Raw genomic sequence first — 19,210 nt, forward strand, 5'->3', positions numbered from 1 at the left:
TATTGCTTCTCTCAACCAAACTTCCTTTTTATCAATAGTTATTAACTGGGTTATTTATCCAGTATTTATATATATATTTATATTTATATATTTAGATCATCAACCCAAGAATCTCCCATCAAAATATGATCTGGATTGTGACATAAAATTGTAAGAGGGGGTAAACCAATTCTTGGTCTCTGTATGCAAACTGATATAAAGCTATGATATGGAACGGTATTGAACAAGCTATGAATGTAATTGTATTGTGCTGTTTAACAAGTATTGGCTCAAAACAGTCGTGCCAATACCTGCATAAAAATATCCCAGTGCTATGAGAGCTAGGCTTGGATGGTATCTATTTATTCATACCTTCCTGATATTTCAGTGAGGTATAAAGTTTATGATGGTTTTTATACAGAATAAAACAAAAACACAAATACAAACAAACTAGTCCACACCCATTGGTAGCTTTGTCACCTTCTACCTATGCCAGTCCTCAATGCCTATGTGAAGTTTCACATAGATTGACCACGTCAGTGAGTAGAAAAACATGGGACAGACAGAATGACACACTGACAGTTTCCGTGATTATGTACAGCATACCATGCCATGACTTAGTCATACCAAAAATTAGAAAAACAAACAAACATTGGTCCACAGGGGGAGCCACAGCGATCGGTCGCATTTTAGCCATTTTGAAGCATTTTTCTGTTGTTATAGCGCCACCCAGTTGCCAATTAGAGTTAAATTTCTCCAGTCACCTTGAGGCGTCCTGTTCTACATATCTACCAAGTTTAGTAAAAATCCATATGGCGGTTAGGCCTAGATAAGAAATGAGCTCTCTAGCGCCCCCATTTTGTTTGATGGGGTCAATAATGGAGGGGTCCCCTCAGATTATGTGTGGTCATATGCCTACAAAGTTGCGTGGTGATGGGTGAAACCCTTGAGATGTTATACACCTTTATGTGATGAGCCACGCCCTCCGCAATATTCATTGCCTTATAGAAGCTCAGTTTTAGTAAGTTTTCCAACTTTTGCCAAGAGGGAACTTTAGATATTGGTCCCTAGATTATGTTCACCCAGTTTCATGCAGATCGCTCAAACTTCCTAGGAAGACATCGATTTTAAGTGTTTTTAAAAAAAATTTAAAATGGCGGAAAATCTATATAACCGGAAGTTATGGGTTCTTGAGGCAAATTTGTTCCTCATGAGGAGAGGCATCTCTGTGCAAAGTTTCATGTCTCTACAACATACGGGGCATGAGATATGCCCATTCAAAGTTTGCAATTTCAATCGGTTGCTATAGCGCCCCTCTTTGGCCAATTGATGCAATATTGCTTTATTCACATCCTCCCATGACCCTCTACCACTGTGCCAAATTTCACATGGATTGACCAAGTCAGCGAGGAGAAAAACGTGGAACAGACACACACACAGAGTTTTCGTCGTTACATAGTAAGACAAGCAAACAAAAAACGTTAAGGCTAAACTACTGGTGACAGAGGTCACTGTACCATGTATGTCACTGTCTAGCCCAGGAGTCAGCAACTTTTACTACCAGAAGAGCCATTTTTGTCTGAAAAAATTAATTAAATCTGTCTGGAGCCGCAAAATATATTTGAGCCTGATAATAAAGGTGACACGGCCTTATTAAGTCTAAATTAGCTTATCAACATTACCAATAGATCTAGAGCAAGAAAAAACTTGCTTCATCTTTAAAAGGTCAAGGTTGTATCCAATATATACCACATAGAACAGAAGTTTGGCACAGGTAATACAAACAATGTGCTGTGCAGTATCGTAAAAGTACAGACAGTGGAAGTTACAATGCCAACAGATAAGCACACCTTAAACCACAACAACACTGTCTTCGTTTCTTGCCTGCACCTTCCTCTATCTCACTAATTCCTTTCCACAGCCTCGCCACCCTCCGACCCCTCTCCCCGCCCCACACAGGCCCACATCTGTCTGCTGTGAGTAGTAAAAAGCATGGTAGCAGATGCTGTCCATTAGGTGGGAGTGACTCAGCAAAGCCCCACAGACAAACTCCAGCTGAGGAGCCGGCTCTGGACCCAAACAATTAAAAAAAAACAGAAAAACCTCAAAGAGGAGGACACGAAAAAGCTCTCAAAAAGCGCCCCTTTCCTCCCCCAACCCTGCTTAACTAATGTTTTTCACAATCCCCCCCTGACCTTGAGAGGGGGTCTAAAAGGCTTCCAGGATCATAATACTACACACACTGTGAGGAACACCGGGGAAACAGGAATAACAATAAGGCAGCACATGATATTATAGTCAGGTGGGATAAAACTGAACCGTACCACATCTATCTTTGACTTCACAGATTCATGTATTAGTTTTTATCTTTAAGAGTGTTTTAAGGAAGAATTATCTCTCTTAAATTTAAACCTGAATTCTGGAGATATTCTTTCTGTGTGACAGTGTAATCTGTAAATACAATGTACAAACTATGATAACTTAAGAGAGTTAATATTCCATGAAATGGCTCGTCTAAAACCTGACATTTTCTGGTCCTCAGATGATTAAAAGCTAGAATGGTTGTTTCATTTTCATGTGTGTACATTTGCTTATTTGCTGCAAAAGCCTGGAAAACAAGGCAAAACATATTGTTTAATTTGTGCTTATTTTGATTTTCAGTGCGATACAGCAAATGTCTTCGCAAGTCTCACACAGTGATGATCTGATTATGTAGGATGCCACTGTCACTTTGCTCCATTTTCTGTCTTCATGTTGCCTGAAAATACGCACGTTGGACTCTGGTCCTGGCTTGTTTTGAATTTATGGTGTCTTATAAGCCCATGCTGGCTGGGCATTACTGTCTGCATGACACAGTAATAAAGAACTCATTCATTCATATAAAACACCTTCCACAAGTCCAAAAACCAAGGATTCATAAAGTCACAAAAATATTCCAAATGTAAAATGGATCTCCAATGTGAAATGGATCGGCAGTACTGTGGTGCAGTGGTTAGCATTGTCACCTCGTAGCAAGAGGGTTCCTGGTTCAAACCCAGGGTGGGGGAGCCTTTCTGTGCAGAGTTTGCATGTTCTCCCTGTGTCAGCTTGGGTTTCATCCAGGTACTCCGGCTTCCTCCCACAGTCCAAAGACATGCAGGTTAATTGGTGACTCTAAGGCTGTGTTTACACGAAAACGATCCACTGAAAACAGAATCGTTTCTCATTTTTGTTTTGAAAAAAGTTCTGCGTTTAGACGACAACGTTTTGATAACAATCGCCGTGCACACGGATCCACAAAAATGACCAAGAATGCTGCAGTATACATGCCAGGCCAGTAGTTGGCAGCGTGACGCTTATGCTTCCCTCTACAGAGCGGCAATGTATAAACAAACAAAATGGCAACCGCACGAACATTTGTCTGGACGGACGACGAGGTGGAGTTGCCACAGTAAATCTACACTGATTGGGAAGCGTTGATAAATTCAATAGGGTGAGCAGCACAAGCAGAGCTCGGGAGTCCGCCATCATTGTTGTGATGGTTGACTTTCTTGCGCATGCCTAGTGACTGGAAGCGTAATGCGCATGTGCAAAAAGTCTCCGTTTTCAAAGGAACCGCATATTGCAAGTTTACATGACAACGGAGACGGTGCCATTTCCAAAAAATTGCAATCTGGAACCCGTTTTCAGAACGTTGCATTTTCAGGCACCCAAAACGCCGCTGTCGTGTAAATGATCAGCCAAAAAGCAACTAAAGTTTACCGTTTTCAGTTGAAATTGTTGTCGTATAAACGGGACCTAAATTGTCCGTAGGTGTGAATGGTTGTCTCTCTATGTGTCAGCCCTGTGATAGTCTGGTGACCTGTCCAGGGTGAACCCCGCCTCTCGCCCAATGTCAGCTGGGATAGGCTCCAGCCACCCCGCGACGGACAGGTTTTTTCGGAAAAAGAATGAATGAATCTCCAGATACACAAAATATTCTACCAGTTAAAGAATTATCTGTTACCTAAACATGCGTTTATGAATCGGGGTCGGTGGGTGGGAGGGGCATTAAAAGACTAAAAAGCATCTGTAGATCTCAATTCTCCACAAATGCATTTCAGATTCACAAACAAAAATGCATTTGCAGATTTGTTTTATATTTAAAAATATTTTTGGGGATTTTTCTGAAAGGTGTTTTTATTTAAAGACTGCACATTCACACAATCTGTTGACACACAAATAATACTGACACAAATCATTCTCCATACAAAATGGAGATTAGACGACACTCTTGTCTGTAACGCAGGTGCAGGTTACCCTAAATTCTGATGAGGCTGAATCTTCGACTCCCCCAATACCTCAAGCCTATAGACAATAATCTTTAAAATCATATTTGTGCTTCCATCAGACTGTGCGTCTGGCGGTTCTTTTGTAGAGTGAAGTTGTCCACAGTAAGTCTCAACAAGATTGCAGTCCTGGCAGTTGCCAATTTGGAGTTCAGCTCAAGTGTGATGGAAAAGAGAAAGAACTGAAAGGGAAGTCAATTCGAACAACAACAACACATACACCAGGTGGAAATTGAGGGGGGAGCTACTGTAGCTGCCAAAAAATGAGACCAGACAGCCCCAGACCCTCAAATCACTTCAGATGGCTTTTTGGAGAGGACTCCAGCTGTGTTTGTTGTTTTCAAAGAAGCTGAGTGGTGATACTCTAACCATTTTTTCATCAGTGACCATCCAGATTTCTTTTTTCAATATGCAAGTATTCTTTTTTGTGTGTAGAGTGCAGCAGTCCACACCTTCCCAACACCAAGAGCAGAATTCACTCGCTGGTCATTGTGTTCAATTAGAGTCATAAATGATTGCTCTGAGATTAAATAAAGACACCACGCTCCTCCAAAATAAGACCACCACACAAGTCATTTGTGCAAGCAGCAATTATGACCCATAGTTACTTTATCGTTAGGCGGCGACCTCTAGTGGCCGTATTAATTATGACGGGAGCACAGTCAGGCAACGCAGTATAAAGAGCAATAAAGTCTGCTTAGGATGGAGGGCAGGGGAGGTGGATGGGTCAAACAAACACAAGACTTTCATCTAGGAGACTACTGTTTGTGTTTCATGTGAGACACTGAGTTTTGTTGCGCAGGTAACGCTACATCATGTGACATGCTCGTTAAGTTACATAACAAATGTCATTTTGTTTTTTTATCCGAACCATTATCCTTTGTCTAAACTTAACCAAGTAGTTTTGATGCTGAAACCTAAAGTAGTTTTGGCAACAAATCCTACGTTTCCTGTGAACACAGACATTGACTATGAAAAGATACTATGCATGGAACACGCGGAAATTCAGGCCGTCACTGAGCGTCCAAAATTGAGAAGTTTAGATACAACAAGCTACTGTCCCACCAGACAGATTTTGGTTCAGGATGTCTCATCTGTCAGATCAAGCCATTCTCACGGTCACGTCGTTAAGTACAATTTCTGCATTACTCCTCTAACCACAACCTAGCCTACAAAATATAATCAATGAAATATTTAGGACAATTCAGAGTGAAACACATGCTGTAAAGAAGAAATTATATGCATTGTTATTACCACTTATACTTTTATTTCCTACTGAACATCCTTTATATAATAAATCAACATCTTTCTCGGCTATCTGCGGCAGTGACAAAGAGTTTTAGTGCACCTACCGACACATTTGACAGCAGGTACCATTCCTCTTTCCAGTCAATAACAGTGCCAGTAAATGTCCCCATCAAGACCAATGCAAATGAAGGTTATGGCATTCTTCGTGTTTTATCTTTTGATGTAGCCAGCTCAGTCTGTATCACGCAGGCTAATAATTTCACAGCTCATAAAAACTTCTCAACTCCTCTGATTTAAAAGGATCACTGACAATAATATGAATATTTTTGACCTCATTTGCCGATGCAGTGAGTGTCACCCAGCCGTTGTGACAGTTTCCACTAAATAAAAAATGAGCCCTGATGTGAATCAGTGGGTCCTCGAGGAAAGGCTGACATTTTTTCTTTTGGCTCATATCCTGATGCAGCTATTCTCTGGTGTAGTAAAGAGAACCCTGAGAGCATCCTACAGGGCTGTCTATTATAAATGTGTTATCAGCACCTGATATGATTGTCTTTGCTCGTGAGTTATCTGATGCTCCCGGCGCACGCAGCCTCGACACATCTCTAATTTGGAGAATTTTGCCTTAATTATGTGTGCCAAATTACATGTGCCACAAAGGGCTGAAAATTTAACATTTAATAATCACAGAACAAAGCAGCAAAATGTCCGCTCGTCTCTGGTTAATAAAGGTTTGCTGATGAAATACCATCTTAAAATGCTAAAGGTTAATTTCCATCTGTATTCCCATGTTACAGCCCATGTGACTAATTCTTTCCAGTGTTTCGCAGATATGTAAAGTACAATGTGAAGTCCCCTGTGTAAGCCTGGGCCTGCTGCATAGGCGCCACCCATCTATCTTTCTGGCTGCCATCCTGAAGACCCTGTTTGGGCAGCCAGTAGGCAACAAGTCCATCTCTCCAAATTAAGAGGAATTAATTTCTTCAGACAAGCCATATATTCTCAGCCAAGTTGTCACTGTCTGTCTACATCTGTCTATATTCTATAATAGTAATAGTTTTTTTAATGTGAGACTGAGGCAGACTACTGACTTAACCACCTGGGGACATCACTCAAAAATGCGTTTTTCCTCATGTTTCTGCCCCCTTAAATGTCTGACCTTGACTATACTGACCTGTATTTGTGCAAAGTTTGTAACTGGAGAGTAGAGGGTGACACGGGAGGGGATTTTCACTCCTTTCCCATCACACTCCCACAAAAAAAATCCAGTACCGTCCTAATCCCAAAGGAATAACTACTGTTTCATCCTGTTCCTACATTGTTTTTAAATAATAAATAGCATTTATTAATATTAAAACTGCATATTTATGTATAAAAACTAAGCATACACCATTAACTATCTAGTATCATATAATGCTGAAATAACTCCTGACGTAACAGCTGAAACAACAAGGCTATATTGTACATATTATTATATAATAAATAAATAAATAAATAAATAAATAATATATTATTATTTAAATTTATGTTCTTGACTTTTGCAGTACTTTGTCTTCACTGTTATTCGCTCTTAATATGGTTATTGTATGTCTTTTGTATGCAAATACCAAGGCAAACTTCTTGTGAGTGAAAAGCTTTTTGATATGAATAGACCCTTCGCTAAGTCCCGCCCCCAGACACAGACTGGCCAGTCGCAACGTAGCATTGGGCCGGCTCAGACCAGGGTCCGACAACAACCCAGCTGTGCTCCATTGACTCGAATGCAGTCAGTAATTTACAATGAACTTAAATTAGTAGCTGCTGACTTCACATTGCTAGCTCAAAACTGTTACTATGATTACCTTCCCACCTGCTCCCTTTGACTTTTTTTCCTGTCTCATCCCAGTCAAGTGATGAATAATGAAATTGACTCCCATCCCACAGGAATCCCGTGACCCCCTGTGTGTGACCCACAGGATTTCCGGAACAATGTCAGCCTCTAGAGATTGAGAAAATTTTCAAAGCAAACGTGGTGGAGTGTGCAGTTTTTGGACGTAAATTGTGGGACCCTGGAGCTTCCTTACACTATCTACCAAAAACCCCATTGTAGCAGATATTGTTGTGTATGTTTCACAAACACCGCCAGCTACAAGTTAACAAGCTAAAAAACAATATAAACAAATAAAAGTTGCTAGCTACACTTACCATTCTGATATCTGCTAGTAAGTGATTTTGGGGTACAACAGACTCTTTCACCAGTCAACCTACCACGAGCAGCGTTACGGGTAAAGTGAAAACAAAACCAACTGCAAGCAAAGTTTTGTCTGACTATTATGTGGGAAAATCATGTCTAACAAAATATTAGTACACACTCTTAAATGTGTCTGGGATGGACTTTAAGAAATAAGGCTTGTAGCACTGATAGTAAAGGCTTCTGCAGGCCTTAAAATGTGGCTGCTCGTCCCTTTGTCTAAGAATCCTGATACTATTTTATTCTATTTTGCGTCACATTTGCAATTTCCTTGACTGCAAATGTATCTTTCTGACATGCAATAAATGTGTTAGCTCTATAGTCAAATTCAACTGGATTAGCTGGGTCCACTCAGCTGTGAAGAAGAACCAGTTGAAAGCCAGCGTAATCGCAGCAATCATTACCGCCGCTTTATGATACAGTGACACAAGTGATCCTCACACCTACCAGAGGGTTAGATGAAAAGCATTAGTCACATCAAAAGCAGCAGTTCAAGGTGGATGAGCAATGACACACGCCATGAATGACTATGTCGTGGTGTGGGCTGACTGGAATAGTCTACCTTTTATCTTTTTTTTTTCTTTCTACAATCCAAGCTTATTAGTAAGGAGCCATTTTTACACTTTTAATTACCATCAACAAAGAATTATTTCCTTATTAAATTGCTGTCTACTATGCTCATTTTCAGGTTCATACTTGTAGTCTGGGTTTCTACAAGAACATGTTTACATGCTTAAATGTTAAAAAAATTCGCCATCTGTCTGAAGCGCTCCTGTTTGGCACCTCTTTAGACCCCCCTCCCGAAAAAGCCCAGTCGGCTCTGATTGGTCCGCGCTTCCACATCTGCACTCTTTGATTCTCTGCACTGTCACTGCAGCCAGGGAATGTCCGTAACAGATGATAATGTCACCTTCTACTGAGAAACCGACCAGTTAAAGCTTCTAAACCAAAATCTTCACAGCCAGACATGTTCCAGCTGGAATATGATCGGAAACTGGGGAGAAATTAACAACATCGGCAACCAAGATACCCTTTTTTTCCTGATGCTAGCATGAAGCTAGGTATAGCAGTGTACTTTTAGCCGAGACATGACAATAACATTGGCACTTTCTACTGTGTAAAATCACCAGTGAAAGCTTCTAAACCAAAATTTTCACAACCAGACATGTTCCAGCAGGAAAATGCTCCGAAACTGAGAAGAAATTACCAAAATCAGCAACCCAGATACTTGTTTCCCTAACGTTAGCATATAGCTACATGTAGCAGTGTACTTACGGCCAAGGAATGACTGTGATGGAGTATAACTGTACTTTCTACCTTGAGAATTAACCAATAAAAACTTCAAAACCAAATCTGCACAACCGGACATGTTTCAAAAGAATTATGATCCACAATCGTGGGGAAATTAAACAGTTATCAAGACTACACATTTCCCTGATGTCAGTATGTAGCTACATGTAGCAGTGTACATGCAGCAGGGGAATGACTGTAACGGCAAATGGCAGCACTTTCTAACATGAAAAAATATGAATACAAGCTTCTGTACCAAAATCTTCACAGCCAGCCCTGTTTCAGCAGGAAAATGATCCAAAACGGAGGAGAAATTATCAACATCAGCGACCCAGATACTTGTTTCCCTAATGTTAGCATTTAGCTACATGGAGCAGTATACTTGCAGTCAGGGAATTACTGTTAACTGAGTATAGCGGCACTTTCTACCATGAAAAATCACCAATAAATGCTTCTAAGCACAAGCGGACATGTTCCAGCTGGACTGTGATGCAAAACTGGAAAGACAGCAACAACATCGGCAATCAAGATTAGATTTTTCCATGATGTTAGCATGTGGCAACATGTAAAGGTGACACTTGCAGTACTTGCAGCTCGGGAATGACTCTAACAAAGTATAGCGTCACTAAGTTTCGACTATGATAAACCTTTAATAAAAGCTTCTAAACAAAATCCTCGCAGTCAGACATGTTCCAGCAGGAAAATGATCCATAAATGAGGAGACATTAACAACATCGGCAACAAAGATACTTGTTTCCCTGATGTTAGTGTGTAGCTATATGTAGCAGTGTACTTGCACCCAGATAATGATTGTTAACAGAGTATAGCAACACATTCTACCATGAAAAATCGCCAATAAAAGCAGAAATATGATCCAAAATAAGGGAGAAATGAACATCATCATCAACCAATACATGTTTTCCTGATGTTACCATGTAGCTACATGTAGCAGTGTAGGCTACATAATGTAAACACTTGCAGGAGCATGCCTGGAGCAGATGACCATAAAAAGGAGCTTACGTCAGTTTGTCACTGTTTTTAAGTTTTTGCTCACAGGGATATCTTTTACAAGTTTACCTCATTATTTGAAAGTTAGGCCACATTTAATATTAACATCCAACATTGTTGACATTATATATATGACAGAAAATTAGGAAAAGCATAATAGGTCCCCTTTGAAACACTCCAGTAATGAGGAGAGTTTTTTTTTTATCACGTAGAACCACACTAGACTTTCCCTCTGTCTGAAATCAATTCATTGGTATGAATTGTGCCTCCCTGTGACAAGATGTAGACAGTGTAAGAGAGTGTAAGGTGACAGTGGGTCAGATCCATTGGCATGCATGCTCATCTCCAGAGATACAGCTGAAGCTGCTCAAGGGGCAGTATCCATGCAGCTCACCGCAAACTTCACCTCAGCATAAAATATGAGCAGGGAGCAACTTATTATGTCTGGTCTGGTTAGCACACAGGCCAGAAGGCATTCTGTGATTATAATACTAAATCATAATCTTAAAAAGCCATGACTCAGTGAGTGCATATTGTAGCTGCATGTCAGCTCTCTGTAGAGCAGCTGAAAGGACTAGGGATGAAATACAGAGGACTTTACAGTCTAGCCCAATAAATCTGCTTCCATATGTATAGCAGTGAGCTAACCAGGCAAAGCTATAGCAGTTTACTAACTGCCAGAACAGAAAACAGGGAGAGATATTGCTGTCTGTTTCTAGAGGAGGCAATCAATGTATGAAATCGTAGAGGACAGGATACTGAGTAGGCGCATACATACAGACTCACAGGTCGCCATAGAGAGACAGGCACAAAAATGTACCCGTATACAAGCAGTGTTTTATCTGAGGGTGTAAGCATACACATCTCTCATTCCCACTCTCTCTGACCCTGTGTACCGGCCTTTGTGAAGGGAAGCCAAGAAGCAGCATGCTCTCACAGATAATGTGCGTAAGCGGATGCAGCCCATCTCAGGCTCTTCCACAAGCTCGGGCGTAATGCTCCTTCCAGTGTGTTAAAAACCACTTAAAGGCACATTCACCAGCCCTGCATGACGAGACACTTTCATCTGCTCTGGTCACCCTGAAGCGGCACACTTGTTTGTTCTGATGAAAAATATAACAGTCATTTGTAAGCGTCACGACAACTGGCTTAACACTACAGAATCGGTCTAAAATATGCTTTTTGAGACCTGGCAGATACCTGTGTGAAAGGCTTTTAACTTGACACAGTGTTACTAGCTTTAGTCATTAAATATGTAGGTTTAGCTATAAGCCCTGCTTGAAGAATCGCTTCGTCATGGCATAATGTGGAGAATATTAGAGGATTAGCTTAGGTCTCCTTATACTGCAACCCTCCTGTAGAATGAATTAAACTTTTAATCACTAAGCCCTATCTAAATTTTTAAACATAAAAAGAAATCCATCTGGCAGCAGGCGCAGACGTGCCACTCTGAGTCTGAGCCTGGACTGAGAACCGACGTGACCCTCCATTAATTACAAAGCTTATTTACAATCAATAAAGTATCCTTTAATGGGGCCAGCCATGGCAAAGGCCAGTGTTGCAGGGTCGTCCAATAGGATTTATCTCATGTTACCCCTGGCCTCTGAATTAAAACTCATCTGGGAGGAAGCCACGCAGACACAATCAAAGAATTAGAGGGGACAGTTTCCCATGGGAGTGCTCTTACTGTGATTACCTATGACACAGAAGTTACAGCAGAGGGAGGTTTTAAATTGAGATGGAGGAAATTCAACCGGGCAATACTTCAGTGCTCGCCAATGGAATTTAATCTCTCAGAAAGGTGAATGACTAGGGAAATTTCTGAGCAAAATCTAATATCTCCTAAAAGATATAATAAGCATCTGTCTTAAAAGTGGTCATTAGGAGTCATCCATGAAAGAAATACGGCTCAATATTCCTGCTGCATGAGTGAAAATCCCCCAGCAGCCAAAGCACAATGAAGCATCAACAGTTTGCGAACGACAAATGGACTTTGCCCTGAGGGACACACGTATCTTGGAGCAATTATGGTTGAATCCGGCAGTCTGACTGGAAAACATGAATGTCAGACCGTAATCAAATAAGAACAGTGCCAGAGGAAGCATAGTTTGAGAATTATTATCTTGAAACAGCAGAAGCTGAGTCATCCACAATCTACTGATTTCATCCATTTGTTTCTGTATCGCTTTCAGGGGTTTGCTCATTGTTCCGACGAACCAAAATTCCAAAGAACCCTTAGTCCGAAAAACATCCCACTGGACCGAAAGCCCATTTCTCTGACAGTACACCATCCCAAAAACATATGTCCATTGCTCCCTGAAGTCCCATTTCTCTGAAAACACACACTCCCTGCACTTAGACAACCCAGTAACCAGAACATTACGCCTCTGTAAACCACAGATGCTTTACTTTTGTCAATGAAGCTGTGGTGAATATGTGGTTTGGTTCAGGTACAAAACCCACTTGCTTATGGCTAGGAAAAGGGATCTTGTTTTGGCTTAAAACCTTTTTTATTGGCACAAAAGTCACTTGAAAAGCAGGGACGGGTCAGTTATAAAACATCCCAGATCAATGGCTCAAAGACCCCTGACAACCGCTCTGAAGGGTCGGTAAAAAAAACGGGGAATGGTGGCTCAAACAACCCAAACAAATGCTCTGAAGGGTCGGTAAAAATACCCAGGATCGGTGGTTCAAATGCTACTGGAAAATGTAGCGAGGGGTCAGTAAAAACACCCGGGATTGGTGGTTCAAACACCCCTAACAAATGCTCCAAAGGGTCGGTAAAAACACCTGGGATCGGTGGCTCAAATGCCCCCAACAAACGCTCCAAAGGGTCGGTAAAAACACCTGGGATCGGTGGCTCAAATGCCCTCAACAAACGCTCCAAAGGGTCGGTAAAAACACCCAGGATCGGTGGCTCAAATGCCTCTAACAAACGCTCCAAAGGGTCGGTAAAAACACTCAGGATCGGTGGCTCAAATGCCCTCAACAAACGCTCCAAAGGGTCGGTAAAAACACCTGGGATCGGTGGCTCAAATGCCCCCAACAAACGCTCCAAAAGGTCGGTAAAAACACCCAGGATCGGTGGCTCAAATGCCTCCAACAAACGCTCCAAAGGGTCGGTAAAAACACTCAGGATTGGTGGCTCAAATGCCCCCAACAAACGCTCCAAAGGGTCGGTAAAAACACTCAGGATTGGTGGCTCAAATGCCCCCAACAAACGCTCCAAAGGTTCGGTAAAAACACCTGGGATCACTGCCTCAAACGCCACTTGGAAATGCAGCAAAGGGTCGGTAAGAACACCCAAGATCACTGGCTCAAATGTTGCTGGGAAATGTTGCGAAGGCCCATTAAAACACAGTAAAACAGTAAAAACAAGCAGGCTCGTAGCTCAAACACCACTAGGAAACTGAAACTAACTGCAGGGGGTGTTTATTTTTGGAGAAACGGGACTTTGGAGCAATGGGTGCTTGTTTTTGAGATAACGGGCTGTCAGAGAAATGGGCTCTTAGTCCAATGGGACTTTCGGACTAATGGGAGTTCATTTTTGTGGGGCCATCGGAACAATGGCACAGCACCTCGGGGTTCAGGCAGAAAGAGTGAGGTAAGGAGATAGTGGCAGACGGACCTGTTCATTAAAACAAAATCCTGCTACAGAGGTGCATCTCTAAAGCACAGCAGAGAAAATATTCTCACTCAAAAAAATTGGACTTAAGCCGGAGGCTTGTTCAGTCAGAGCCTCCTCCCTCATCTCGCCGGCAGTAGACACCCTGCAGCATTAGACGGGGATAAATCACACGCCCATCTCCAGTTTGAGGATGGCCAGGGGAGCAGAGTTCCATAAATCACACTGATATCAATAAGGGGAAGTGTCAGGGCCCGGCTCGCAAGGTGAGAGCTGCACAGGGCGATGCGGAAACCACTTAAGGTTGCTGGTAACAAAGTTTCAGTCCTGCCCCGCGATAGATTATTTATAAATCTAGATTAATGCCCCTGCACTCATTGCTTTGCAGGGGAAGGTGGTGATATCTGTATCACGATGCACTGTGTATGGGTACGATCAGTCACAGATGAGACAGGTTTGGATCCCAAGGTGGCTGAGATTGCTGTCTAAAAGCTCCTCAGCTTTTTATTACTAGTTCTATATGGAACATAAGGTATGCTCAAATGACACTTAAGAGTATTGTCACATAACGGAGAATAAAAGCTTCATTTGTCCAACAATTGTAATATACCTCAACTAAAACAGTCTGCACACATTAACTTGAAATTTTAATATCAGCTGTAGGAATGACACCTGTTATGAAATAGGAAGCTTCTAATAGTGGGATCACATTTCAAAGTATTGTTTTATATCCTCAATATTCCTCAACAATCAAAAATGAGAGTCTCCTGGATGATTAACTGATACTTAGGTTTATGTTAAGGCCATCAGTTTTAATCATTTAAAACTCTGTCTATGAGAAATCATGGCTCTTAAATATTGTTACCCATGAGCCTCAGCAGATTTTGCCCTGGAGGAGAAGCCAGACAGAGGTGTAAATCACAGCAGTATTAAATTCAAGAAGATTTGTCGTAGCACAGTTAATGAAACAAAATTGGCTGACTGAGATTACTAAATGTGTAATGTTTAGTTTATAAGTGCCCACTACACAAAGCTTAGGTTTAGTTTTTGGTCTGGTCCGGTGTACAAGCTTAATCTGGTGTGATTTAGTGCAAACTGACTGACCCGTCATTTGTTGTTACAATGCGTTCTGGCAAATTAAAAAGTATCTTTCATAAGCAAGCTTTGCTGACAGCGTCACAGTGCGAAATCCAACTTGAATTGCATTAGTTATAAGCAATATGACAACATAATTAACATAACACATTTTTTGCTTATAAATGGACTGACAGAGCCACATGTGTCTGACAGGTCATGAGCAATTTACTGCTGAGCTGAGGTCAGCAACAGGAAGGAGATCAAATTTCAGTAGAGAAAAGTAGGGGCAAGGGCGACACATGTTGAGTTTGTTTACTAGAAAGTTAATGTGTTTTTTGGGGTGACAGGACAAACAATGGTCAATAGTCTCTCTAGAAAACTAAAACTGCACCAATAAGGCAACATTTTGTATTTGAAGTTGATGAAAGAGGTGCATCACTGCCACCATCTGGACTAGTGCCGCTACACTCACATTCATGAGTTCTTTCAAGCTGCATTTTCATCCACATCTTTTTATGTACGTTTAGAAGGAACACACATACACATAAAAAGTTTTATGCTTGGGGCAGGTGGTGTGTCGTGTGTCAATTAAAGGTAAATGCGACTACATTCAATAGAAACAGATTGAGCGAATAAATGCTGCATTGTCATGACAAATCGTCACTGCATAGGCCTCACTGCGCTGCCTTCTGCTGTGGCACCTGACTGGAGAATTAGCGCCACCTACTGCTTATCTCCATGAACCAACTCCCTGTATAAGGTGCATAACAATAGTGGATGGAAAAGCACAAAATTTACAGTTTCTGATGTTCTGTAAATTATGTTAAAATTTGCACTTCATTCTGTGTGGCCAATTCCTCTGTTTAGTCGCTGTTGTGTCCCGCTGCCACATTTTCTCTACCAATTGACCCTTTGCTGGCCTTCTGTTCGGTCTGCTGACCCACCAACCAGTGCTCCTCCACAGAGCAACAGTTGCTAACTTAATGGGGTTCGTAAAACACCGCTCCAGGCTGTGTTCTCCCAGGCTCATTGTTAATGGCGTCACGGTGAAACGCAGAGCTTTCTAGTTGGCAAACGCGGATGAATCAGTAGGGCTGTACCCAAATATTCGGATATTCGAATATTCGTTTCTATGGGTAGGTATTCGTTATTCGTTCACATATTTTTTTGGTGCTAAATGTCTAACAATGCTAAAAGTCTTTTTGTTGTTGGTAAATGTAGGTTATCATCTGAGGCTGTGGATCAATGCCAAGTTTTATCACTTTATCACTATTCCCTCTAACTTGTAGCTGTTTTTTCGTTATCTTTTGAATTTAATATGAATTATGGAACCGTTTTTGTCAACATTTGTTTCCCCCGTTTTGTACAATAAATTATTGTTTAAAGTTTCAACAAGTTTCTTTTGGAGTGCGTGACACAAGTGTGTTTTGAAAACGGCCGCGGACTGTCACCTGGTCAACGCATCAGTACCTTCGGATGCCATGACAGTAATAGCCAATAATGTCAAAATATCATTTACAGACCGATTTAACAGATGATCACTGCTGCCCGACCCGCAGGTCCATTTGCGGGTCCCGCGGGTTACAGGTCGACCCGCGCATCACTACTCAGCTAAGTCTATAAAGGCTTACACACAACAGTAAGGCTATAGACATTATATTCCATTCAGGCCGGCAGAACCAGCAGCACATCAGCTCTACAGTGCACAACACTGCTGATTAACCATTTTATTGCAGCACAGAGTGTCTGCCAGCAACCAATTACTTGCAGAGGCTTCCTACAACTTGTTTCAACGGTTCCAATTTAATCAGAAGACAAATTAAACAAGATGACTAGCCAATGTGAAAATCAGAAGAAAGCATAGAATAATGTACTGAAGGAGACTGGTTTGAGAGCAAAGATCCGGTCGCCGCTGTGCAAAACTCTGCAATACAATTAGGTCCGAAAAAACCCCAGAGTCCACCGCCGCCGCCCCCCCGTGAACGAATATTCGTTATAAATTCTGCAGAAGGTCCGAATGTTAAAAAATGGTATTCGGGACAGCCCTATAAATCAGTGAGTTGTATTATCTTAACATGGTTAAAAGGTGTGCTTGGGGTGTCTGCAACGGTGACTCAAGATATCCAGAACGTATTCCCAGAGTAGTTTTTATTCCAGTCTCCGGGCGAGAGAACTAGCTTACGCAGCTCACGTTAGGGGCCATGGCTACCATCATACATTGGGACAAAACAATGAAGTTTTCGGATATGTCATATAATGCCCTTTCACTCAACTGTAGCCACGTTTGTTCTCTATCACTGACACCGCGTTTTTGACAGAATGATCGATTTAATTCGAATTATGTGAAAGTTAAATCTCCCAATATTTTCCATTGTTTCCTATGGGAATGAACCCCCGCGAGGCTTGGCTTGTCGAACCCAGCAACAGTAACCAAGGGGGGCGGGACCATGGACCAAGAATGGTGGATTCTTGGTCAGACGACTCTAAAGGCTCTGACAGATGCAAAATATGCAGAGAATTGAACCAATTCTGAGAATTTTTATGACAGACCAAAGTTCCAGACTCAGTGTGGAACTTGATTGACACAACATGAGGTCATATTTATTTTTAAACCTGCAACATTTGCGGACAAAAACTGACTCAGTGTAAAAATGCCTTCACCAGTGTACAAGGATATTTAGAATTCTGATGGTATGATTTTCAATAACGTCAAAAATACGCTATTCTTTCTATTAAACTGAAGCTGTATTGAGGTGCAGCACTTGCTGCCAGAGGTCAGTCTCTACTGGTGGAACAAGCAGCTGAGCTGAGACAGATGGCGACTGTGAGTGATGGGGATAACGTTACAGGACTAAAGTCAGCCAGCAACAGCAGAGAGCGACTGCGGGGAAAAGCAGCATGGTTTCAAATGTAACTCGATGAATTAAGGGTTTATTTTGACCGAACTAGACATGTTGGAACAGTGGAAAGTCGAACCAAGATGATTTTGGTTTCTGTCAAGCCTGAATGAAGTTGGTTTTACAATAAATGACTTGGTTAGAATCATGAATAGTATGAATGAATAGTAAGAATATTTCCTTTCATGGCATTTTGTGAGTTTATAAGACTAAAAATGCTACGAGAGCTTGTGGACTGTACCAAACCCACAGCCAGGGGCAGCCGTCATATACCGTATACCCCAATGAAATATCAGGAAGGTATGAAAGAATAGATCCCGCCCAAGCCTACTGCCTATGCAGAAAATGAATGGGACCCCTGAAATTAACCCCTCTTGCTTTCCAACTCTATAGCTGTGAATGCCGCTCAGATTGTGTTTACCATCACAAACTGAAAACCAGTAACTCATCTACTCTCCACTGACACATGAGCTGTAATGTAGACCTAATGTCAGCTCGTCATCTGCGCCCTCAAGCCTTTAGTGTTCCATGCTTAAGAGCAAAGACGACATTTGGCTCAGGTCTCAGGTTTCCCAGAGCACCTGAAAACGACATATTCACATAATATATTTCCATCTCTTTGATGTATGCTTGGCTTATACCGCTTCGCTGACCTTTAAAAGTTAAAGCAGGTATGTCGTCCTTGCTGGCCCTCGATTAAAGTCCAGACAGCTTAGGCAAAGTTCGGCTCGATGTGTTTCTTCTCCCACATGTATAGCCAAGTGAATTATTATGTGCTTTGGTTGTGTCATCTCCCTGTGGGGAAACAGAAGTCCTCCTACACAGGCCAACTGGCACACACTTTCATTACCAAATCTATGCCCAGTTTACACCAGCTTAGACCTCTCTCACCCTCTCGTTCAAGTCTACTCAAAGGAAGCGACTGAAATAGCGTGTCAACCTTTATCAGAGTCAAAGAGAGCCAAATGAAGGAGGACGTTATTTATTGCCTTTTATTTTCCCCAGTTTGTTTTAGTGGATGTCTGGGCAAGAGCAAATAATGAGATGAAATACTGTGAGCCATGTAGGCAGGTGTAGAAAATCCCCCTCGCCAGATTGAGGAGGGGGAATAAATCATCTAAATGCACAAACCCTATTTATTCTCTCAGAGCTGCATGACCACAGTTTTTTAAAGTTCACTTGCATGTCTTCTTCGTAATCTCTTCAATGGCAGACAGTGCGGACGTCAGCACTTGTCAGTGATAAATGAATGTTTTTCCCCGCAGACACCAAAATGACAACAGGGCTCTGATTTTAATATGTTGTGAATGTGCTACTTTAATGCTCCCTCGCTCTGTTTGGTTGCTGCTGTGAACAATAAAAACAAGAGCAGTGAGTGTGTCGTAGAGGCGTACAGAGATGTCATTATCTGTAAAATTATCTGTATTCGGATAGAAGGATGGAAGTGGGCGTGGTTTATGCAGGAAGACGCGTTAAATCATGCAAACATATTTTCTAAATATTATTCACTGACAATTCACTTGTTGTGCCTTCAAAGCATCAAACTGAT

At 41.6% G+C, this 19,210-nt stretch overlaps 1 protein-coding gene across 6 annotated transcripts in view; it reads right to left on the reverse strand.

Moving 5' to 3' along the window:
- The window catches only part of tanc2b (tetratricopeptide repeat, ankyrin repeat and coiled-coil containing 2b), a 254,073-nt gene that overhangs the window by 183,501 nt on the left and 51,362 nt on the right, over positions 1 to 19,210 (reverse strand). The window lies entirely within an intron of this gene.

The sequence above is a fragment of the Epinephelus lanceolatus genome, chromosome 21 (genome assembly GCF_041903045.1).
Source record: "Epinephelus lanceolatus isolate andai-2023 chromosome 21, ASM4190304v1, whole genome shotgun sequence".
NCBI classification, from domain to species: domain Eukaryota; kingdom Metazoa; phylum Chordata; class Actinopteri; order Perciformes; family Serranidae; genus Epinephelus; species Epinephelus lanceolatus.